Here is a 7,291-nt window from a genome sequence, read left to right on the forward strand (position 1 = left end):
TTTGCTTAGATGTTTTAATGTACTAATTAGGACCAAATCCAGACATTGCTTCTCCTGCATGTGAATTTTCAAATGTTAAAGAAATTCAAATGAATTATCACTGTGAACAAGCATTTTAGAAAATGGCTTCTATGGTTAGCAAAAGAAGGCCTCTGAATTTACAACAGGCTTACATTCTGTCACCAGGTTTCAGCTTCTGATCTTCTTTTCAGCAAAGAAGATCTCATTTCAAAACTTGTATTTATACCCAAATCTATTCTTTTACAGGGCTTGCATAACTGAGTCACCAAGTTTTAGCCAGGCAGGAACTTGTCAGTTATACATTATAAATAAAGCTCTTTTGTAACCTGATTGTCATTTCCCTGCATGAAAACTGAAATATGTGAAGACTCACAGTGTACCTGGTAAGTCAACTTGGGGAAAAAAAAATCAGTTAGGAGATCTAGCTGCCCTGTTTACTGAGATGAAACCTCTCATCCGAGCTAACACATGCAGTCATGCTTCTAAAAGGAAACTCCTTGAAAAACAATAATATATTTCCCACATGGAGGAGAGGGCAAGCCCCAGTGCTATTGCTCTTAATGTCTATTATCTTATATAAAAATGCAGTGCCTCCTCAGTGCGGAAGGAATAGACTTAATAAATGAATTGGCAGGAAGCAATGCAGACTCTCTCTCACACACACACACACACACAGGGTTGCCTCTGGTGACCGAATGATGACACAGCCAAAAAACCCCTTAGAGGCTGGAGACAGCTCAATTTTGACTTGGAGTTGCTTCATTCTGACAGAAGAGCTGTAGTCAGCATTGAGGCTCTGTTTCTCAGAGACTTGCTGTCATGGTTCTTGTTTCACGGTGTTCAGAGTTCAGCTATGTTTTACGGTTTGCAATTTTAAGAAAGCACCTACTCACCATTGCACCCATACTTCTTAGGCATTAAAACATGAAAACTTCAAAGCAGAAAGCAGCAACTCTCTCAGTAATTTCCAGCAGCGATCTATACAGCTCTGAGGCCCACCAGCTTCAGTATTTCCACAGGACACTAGCTGACTATACATATCTCAAGCAGTTTTCTGAGAGGAGAAGACAAACATGAAAAGGCTATTTGCATTTTCTTGCAGAAGTGATCTGAACATTTGCCCAGTCAAAGCATCATTTAGCACAGAAGACTTAGTCACCAATACCATGTCCACAGTTTTAAGATCCAAGCAGTATAATTGAAATTTATGCAAGCCTCTTTAATCCTGGGCTCAGAATGAATCAGCGCTCTCCCCTAAGTGAATTAAGCACAGAAGTTAGTTTACCCCTTTCTATGTTCTGCCTTCTTTCCTCCTGCATTGCTTGTCCTGATTCACTTTTTTGTCTCCATGGTCTGTACATTCAAATCCTACCGAAAAAGGGAGCTGGGAGGCAGGGACCCATCAGTAATCAAGGCACAGCGCTCATCATTGTCTGACTGTCCTAATGAAGTATGTGGTTCATCTCTGCACAGTTCCAACTCCACAGGCCACCTCGCAGAGCATAATCTACAAGGTAACATGCTGCCAAAGCATCAACATGCTCGATCACCTAAAAAATCAACCGTCTTCTGCAGGTAAGACAGCCCAGTCCACAAAGAAAAACCATTTCTGAAATCATTCCTCCATTAGGGAAAGGCTTCTCTGTGAATTGACTTACAGGCCATGACGTCAAACCACAAACAGAAAGAAAGAACTCTAGGCCCTGACAGACGCTCTGTCCTTTCTCGGGTCTCCTGAACCCGCTTCCCCGTCTCCATCTGGAGCTGCCTGACCTGCAGCCAGTTTGAAGCCACGTAAGAACTGGAGGTCTCTCCAACCCAAGAATTCACCCCTAACTCCTCTGAAGACCCTCTAAAACCAAGAAAGATTTTTTCTCACAGGCTTGATTTTGAGAGACTCTGAGTTCATGCTTGAAGTGAATGGCATAATTTCCTTTCTGTGCAAATACTAAGGTATTTATTTCTCTTACGTAATTTCCAGGGAGTCAGTTACACGACTTCTATTCTGTTGGACAACGGAGGGATCTTACCGTCAACCAGTCACCCTGGGTGAGAACATACCCAGGGACTGATCTATGACTGCTAAGAAGCCTAACAATTCCTGGAAGGAAAAGGGTTAAGCGCCAGTAAAAACAGCATAAATTTACACAGGACCTCCTGTGATTACTCTTTTATTCTCTTCCTTGCAAGGAACAACAATGGCAACCCTCATAACTAAAGTTTCTGGTCGAAAAACCTTCTCCCTAGAGGACCTGTTTGCACTCATGTTAGATGATCTCAACAACCTTCTGGTTAGAAAGGATCTCTAGACAGAGAGATGTACCTGCTGGTGAGTTTTCTTTCCGAAGCATCTAAAAGCTTCACTGTATCATGGGAAAATCGTCTCTACTATTGGACTGTAGGGAGCAGCCTTTGGTGATTGGTTTGTGATGGTTTGATTCTGCCTGAAAGTACTAGAAAAATAACTGCTTTGTCCCAAACTTAATTTGCTAGGCAAGAAGATGGTTTGAATAGCCAAGGAACTTGGCTTCAGAAAGAATTATGGTCAGATAAAAGTCTTAGCAGTGACTTAAAAAAAAAACAAAACTACTTCTGATAATATCACCTTTCATCAATCATGCTCTGCCCTCTTTCTACAAAATATAAGAAGAGGATTTTCTAACAAGGGGAAAGTATTTTGGGAAAAGTTTGTTGTTGTTTAGTCTCTAAGCGTGTTTGACTCTTTGCAACCCCGTATACTGTAGCCCGCGTCTCCTCTGTCCATGAGATTCCCAAGGCAAGAATGCTGGAGTGGGTTGTCATTTCCTTCTCCAGGGGATCTTCCTGACCAGGGATCCAACTCACATCTCCTGCATTGGCAGGTGGGTTCCTTACCACTGTGCCACCAGGGAAGCCTCTGGGGAGAAGAGGATGCCATGTTTATTTCCTTTATAGATGAGAGCAAATGCTTCAAAGAGTGCAAAGTGTGACAGGTGCCTCCACTTCCTCTGCCCCAGCCCTGCGGTGGAGGCTTCTTTAGATAAGCACGTGTACTGTTGCAAACCAAGCTTTCAGTGAGGGATTTACTGGGACCAGTAGAAAGTGGGCAGGGCTGGGGGTCAGCCTCTCCCTCTCTCTCAGCTAGGTCTCATAACCAGACCCCTGGCTCCTTTCCTTTCTTCTCTTCTCTTTCTCCTCCAGGAATTTTCCATCAGCTGGAGAGCAAGGACATCAGTCATCACGCTGATGGGCAAAGCCACACTTTTGCCCTTGGCTGTGGGTGCATCTGGTGGCCTGTGTTCCTGCAGCAAGAGCTCGAGGGCTACCCTGCCAGGGCTGCCTCCTTCTCCCCTGCGGTCTGCACACCGACTCCTCCAGGAAAACCTCCATGGTGTTTCCTGGCTCAGACACTGAGATACGCAGAGATCGCAAAGAGCTGGTCTTGGGAACTTTTGAATATGATTGATTCAAAAGAGATATCAGTCTTAGAAGTTCTCCATGAACTGAATTAAAATGGAAAAAAGTAGCAACCCAGGAGAACATACACAGAGATAACATCACTGGAAGTTTTCTCTGTAAAAACCAATTCTTCTAACAACAACAGCCAAGTCAACAGACTCCCCAGGGGCCAAAGGCGAAGAGGTCAGGATCATGTGAACGTGGTCCTTGTGGTCAGATGCCCAGGGTGGAGACAGAGCCCAGAGGGTGGGCACCACCGATCCCCCAGCCGTGGGCACTGCAGGAAGAGTCCTAGGGTTCCCAAGAGACACAGGTCCACTGTCCAAGTGACTGCTCTTCTGCTTTCTGTGAGAACAGTCTTAAAGAAACGGGAGTCTGTTTCATAAATGATGGAGCTCCATAAATACAATGCTGTTTGAAAAAAAAATTCTTCCAAAATTCTTTTATGGAGGGACTTCCCTGGCACCAGATAGGACCAACTCTGAAATGAGTTTTCTCCCAAACATATCCTCCTTCTTTTGTTCATGAGAAACTATATAAGTTTGAACATTTTTCATGGGAAATTATCTGCAGCAAGAAAATGACCCAGAGCAGCGATTTACGTTTGTTAGGAGAAGATCTATAGGAAATAAAGCTTTCCTCTGAGACCTGGGTCTGTCTAATATTGTAAACCAAGAGGGTCATCCTTTCTGTGGTCATAGAACAGGGATCTGCAAACCAGAGCCCCCAGACAAGATGTGGCTCATGGTCGATACAGCCTGTGAGCTAAAAATACTTTCATGCTCTTAAATAGTAGGGGAAAAGACGAGTCTGTGACGCTTGATTTGTGTGCGTGTGTGCCGGGTCTCTGGTAATGCACACAGGCTTCCTCTCGGCGCAGCAAGCAGGGGCTACTCTTCTTCGTAGAACAGACTTCTCTTTGCAGTGGCTTCTTTTGTCGCAGAGCACAGGTTCTCAGCTGGGGGCTCCAGCAGTTGTGGCTCCCAGGCTCCAGAGCACAGGCTCAGGAGTTGTGGCGCACAGGCTTGATTGCTCTGAGTCAATTAAGTGGAACTTCCCGGAGCAGGGATTGAACCTGTGTCCCTGCATTGGCAGGCAGATTCCCATCTACTGTACCACTTGGGAAGTCTGACACTTGCATATTTTATAAAATTCCAATTTCCGGATTTATAATGTTTTATTGAAACAGAGCCATGCTTATTTGCTTACATGGTGTCTCTGATTGCTTTCAGGCTGTAATGCAGAGCTGGGTGGATGAGACAGGAACCATCTGTGGCCCACAAAACCGAAACTGTTCACTATTTGGCCCTTGAGTGGGAAAAGTCTGCTGACTGCTGGCCCGGGCTAAAGGTACGGAGCATAAGACCAAGCTGAGTCAGAAAGACAGATATGCTATTCCTGCCCCTCTGATTCTAGGCTGAATAAATGTAATTGAAGGATTTGTTTGACTGTTGAGGCCTTCTTGTTAAAGTGAAGATGAAATATTCATAGATTTATTTTCAGATTAACTATCTAATGATTGTGAAATATGTATTCAACCATCACATATTTTCTGTTCAAACTAATTATCATTGATATATCTTGATCAAATTAAGTTACATATTACAATTAAGTGGCTAAGTGGATTTGTAAAATAGAATTAAGGTTAATATCAAGCCTTAAAAGCAATGAATGTCAAAACTGACTCCACAGAGGGACTTCCCTGATGGTCCAGTGGTTAAGACTTCAAGGCCTCTCAGTGCAGCAGGTGAGGTTCTGTCCCTGGTCAGGAAGCTAAGATCCCACATGGTTCATGGCCAAAGAAAACCACAGACAAACCATAAAGCAGAAACCATAGAGTAAGAAATTCCGTAAAGACTGTTAAAAAAAAAAAAAAAAGGTCCAAATTAAAAAAAATAAAAGCCAAAACAGAATCTTTTAAAAAACAAAACTGATTCCACAGAGATTGAATACTTTTTGACCTATTTTTCAACATTGCTAATTGTCTTGATGTTTGCAAATCTATAGCTAGACTTTTACAAGTGCGCTGTTCTATAAAGCAGTGGTCCCCAGCATTTTTTGCAAGGGGGACTGGTTTCATGAAAGATGTTTTTTTCAAGGATGGGGATTGATTTCTAATCTAAAGCCGCTTCTGATCTGACAGGCAGTACCAGTCTGTGGCCTGGACGTTGGGGACCCCTGCTATAAAGAGATCTGAGAGTCTGTGAAACCACCAGGTAATTATTTACCTTTGGGTTGCTTCAATCCAACCAATCTTTAATTTGATCTCATTATTGATCATTAAATGTTGCATTTAACAGTGTGTAGCGATTGAAAAGTCCAAAACTACAAATAATTGAATAAATTTGATTATTTTGCAAATTCTGGTACATTTCCTCTAGGAACTGAAGTGCAAAGTTACCTGAAAACTTATTCCTCCTCAACATTTCTAGGAATTACTTGAGGTTTTATCTCTTCTCCCTGAGACCACAGAATGTCCTTACAAGTCTAATTTAACCTGTTGGGTAAGAGTTGAATTTCCTTTAATATCAATAGCTCAATATCGAAGACATAAGGGTTTTGGACTTCTGCTCAATTCAATATTTTCTTTAAAAGGAAGAGAAACTGCTGCCCATTTCATCATGAATCCCCTACCCTGGTTTCTTTCTTTTTTTTTTTTTCCATTATTGACAACATGAAATGCTAAACCCATAGGAAGACCCTGTAAATCAGATTCTAACACGTGAAAATCTTCCTAAAAATACTGATTTTCAGTGAGCTTGTTTCTGATAGGCAGACAATATATATTTTTTAGAACACAATTACATAGTAGGATTAATGGCTATACTTCCATATAGAAAAATTTGCTGTTCATATTGTGTAATATAGGTGGGTAGATTTTTAATAACTGCCACTAGGAGTCAGTTGCAGATAAATATAACAGAGGGAAAAAATCAAAGAGAAAGATGATGAGATTTTAAATACAATAAGTGACTGCATGTCATGAGGAAATCTAGGAGGAAAATTCATCAAATATTAAAAAGAAATAAAGTGAACTCATTCCATCTTAATGAAATTTTGAGTTCCAGAATCTACTCTAATGAAATGAAAATGATTATATGAATTACCTTAATATAGGATTCCCCTGAATCCATTATATTTGACTTTGAAATCTTTTATTTGAAAGAGGGATCTGAGTGATCACTGGGGTTAAATATTCATTCAAAAATTCATGGCAAATTAATTCTCTTTTTAACCCTGAATAAGGAGTTGAACAAAGTTCCGTCTAGAGTTATTTTTCTATGATCTCTTTGGTCAAACTATACTTTATTGGATCTTTTACCAATTTGATCTACCAGAAATAAAATTGTTATAGTCAGTTTTTAAAACCCCTGCATGGATTTAAGTGCCCTGGAAGTCATGTCCTTTGAATGATTATGATATAAAATATGAATCGTTACTTAGTTCTCCATGAACTGGGTAGTTTCCGTTCTGACACCCAACATGGCTTAATTATACGATTTCTGCTGTCTGTTTTTGCAGTCACTTTCAGCTGATGATCTCTGAAGGCTGATCTAGAGGTATTACTATAATTAATATTCTTATCATCATAGTTTTCAATATAGAAAATACTAACTTAGGGACTACTACCTTCTTTCTTCAAATTGCATATGAGTTTAAAAACACCGATCTTGTGTCTTTTCAACACAATGTTCTTACAGGAATATGGATTTCCTTCATATGTACTCTTGAAAAGACTAAAGTCTGGCAACCATCATTGCAAGTAATCAGAGCACAAGAAGGATGTTTTCAAGAGTGTTTCGTTTGTAAACAAGCACACCAGCAAGTTTTT

General features: G+C 40.9%; 2 long non-coding RNA genes across 2 annotated transcripts; both read left to right on the plus strand.

Annotated features, from left to right (window-relative positions):
• The first annotated feature begins 260 nt into the window (after positions 1–260).
• Positions 261–2,936, plus strand: LOC129538149 (uncharacterized). The gene is made up of 3 exons (XR_016035421.1): positions 261–1,815; positions 2,003–2,350; positions 2,766–2,936. It is a non-coding gene; the product is annotated as an uncharacterized LOC129538149 (long non-coding RNA).
• A 294-nt stretch (positions 2,937–3,230) lies between these two features.
• LOC129538150 (uncharacterized) lies at positions 3,231–5,849 on the plus strand. Its single transcript, XR_008682170.2, has 3 exons — positions 3,231–3,642; positions 4,692–4,809; positions 5,603–5,849. It is a non-coding gene; the product is annotated as an uncharacterized LOC129538150 (long non-coding RNA).
• The last annotated feature ends 1,442 nt before the right edge of the window (positions 5,850–7,291 follow it).

Source organism: Moschus berezovskii, chromosome 20 (genome assembly GCF_049115385.1).
Source record: "Moschus berezovskii isolate FMDL1 chromosome 20, NW_MosBer_1.0, whole genome shotgun sequence".
In the NCBI taxonomy this organism is placed as follows: domain Eukaryota; kingdom Metazoa; phylum Chordata; class Mammalia; order Artiodactyla; family Moschidae; genus Moschus; species Moschus berezovskii.